We start from the raw sequence: 2,025 nt of genomic DNA on the forward strand, positions 1-2,025 counted from the left end.
GACCGATCAAACCATGATGAGGCATCGCTAAAGTCTAAAAGTGCAAAAGTGCAATGAGGATTTAGCCATATAGAGTATTGGCTGAAAAAAACCTGTAGTGTGTGTGTGTGTGTGTGTGTGTGTGTGTGTGTGTGTGTGTGTGTGTGTGTGTGTGTGTGTGTGAGTGACTGGGTATGGCCAGGTACGCATATGTTTTTGTGTGTGGGCGAGATCATATACCAGCAGCATCGATGTGCTGCAGCTTCATCCCTGCATCAATGACTGATGAGAGATGTGTCCTTTGGGTCAGCTCTACACAGAGCAGGTGCAGGATTAAAACCCAAGACAAAGGAATCAAACACAATAAGCGTCTGAACCATTGCACTCCCGGAAGATACAAAAAAAAAAAACCAAGGCTGACTGGAGCATGGTCAGCAACACATTAGGCCGCTGAGATGTTACGATACTGATATTGGTTCACAGATAGAGCTGTGGTAAAGCCACATGGGTGGTCACCTTGGGGCCTCAGGGGTCAAGGTGCAGTGGATATGGTATGAAGTGGATGGTGTTACTCCATTAGCAGTTCAATAGTCTTGGGTGTCTCCGAGTATAATCGCCATGCCCATCACTGTCTGATCATCAGTCTGGGCAACCCGGTGTGCTGGCGTGTCTGGTTTCTAATGATGGTCATCCATAATTGAGCGTCGTCCCGCAGGGAGCGGCCAAGGGCGGCGCGGTGTTAACTCGGCATCGTCAAATCCCGCCATGAGCATACGAGGATGAGTCATGGGGGTCAGCGGCGCACAAAACGTCCAGGGCAGCAACTTGAGCTGGACACTGTTTAATTGATGCCACCTCTGATTAACTGTCACTTTAGGATCAACACCAACTAATCCACTAAAAGATGCCCTGACCACTGAGCCACCGTGTCACCCTAACCTCAACACACAGCAGCTTAACCCTCGCGGCAGGCCAACGCGCAAAAAGAGATAAGGTGATCCGAAAACAAGGAGCGTGATCTCGGCGACAAACGCCCGTATCTCGTCAAGCGTTTCGGAGTTTTGCTTCTGTTAATGATTCTGACTGAGGTTGTGTTGGTCTTCATGTCAGTGCACTGCACAACATTTCTGCTCTGTTCAAGCTTTTCACAGCATCACCGGGGTAGACCTGTATCCTCTGCACGTTGGTGAACTAGATATAATGTGGATAACATCTATCCCTTGCTCATCTGAAGGGTCATAGGAGGTTGCAGACTATCCAGACTTTGCCAGAGGGGACAGAGACACCTTTGACAGGTCACCAGCACATCAGCAGCAATAATACTGCTGGTCATAAAAAAAAGCAACATCATTTTGTCACAGTTATTCAGTTACAATGAAATGTGTTCTCTGCATTTAACCCATCCTATTGTATAGGAGCAGTGGGCATCTGCAGCGCCCGGGGACCAACTCCAGCTCTTCTTTCCATTGCCTTGCTCAGGGGCACAGACAGGAGTATTAACCCTAACATGCATGCCTTTTTGATGGCGGGTGGAGACCGGAGCATCCGGAGGAAACCCACGCAGACACGGGGAGAATATGCAAACTCCACACAGAAAGGACCTGGGTTGGCCCAGGGTTCAAACCCAGGTCCTTCTGGCTGTGAGGCATCAGCACTAACCACTGGGCCACTCTGCCACCCATACAATACATGCAATATTTTGTATACCACATGTATATACTCTGATTTTTGATGGATAACACTAGCAAAGCCAGCCGTTTATACTTCCTCATAATGGCTTTATTGGTTTCATGAAAAGCTTGATGGACAGGCTGTGCCTGTAAGGCCAACTGTGCCCTCCTGTATTTGGTGGATATGAGGTGGATCAAGTATTCTGCAGACAGAGCGATCCCTGCGCTGAGTGCACTGGTTGGATGAATCAGGGCTGGATGGGAGTCATATTTCCGGGTGACTGGCAGATAAGTGACGGTCAGGATCTGCTGCCAGTTGTTTTGACAGGCAGTATGCAGCACTTGGCTGTGCACATGTAAACACAGCAGTCGCACA

Source organism: Lampris incognitus, chromosome 15 (genome assembly GCF_029633865.1).
Source record: "Lampris incognitus isolate fLamInc1 chromosome 15, fLamInc1.hap2, whole genome shotgun sequence".
Lineage (NCBI taxonomy): Eukaryota > Metazoa > Chordata > Actinopteri > Lampriformes > Lampridae > Lampris > Lampris incognitus.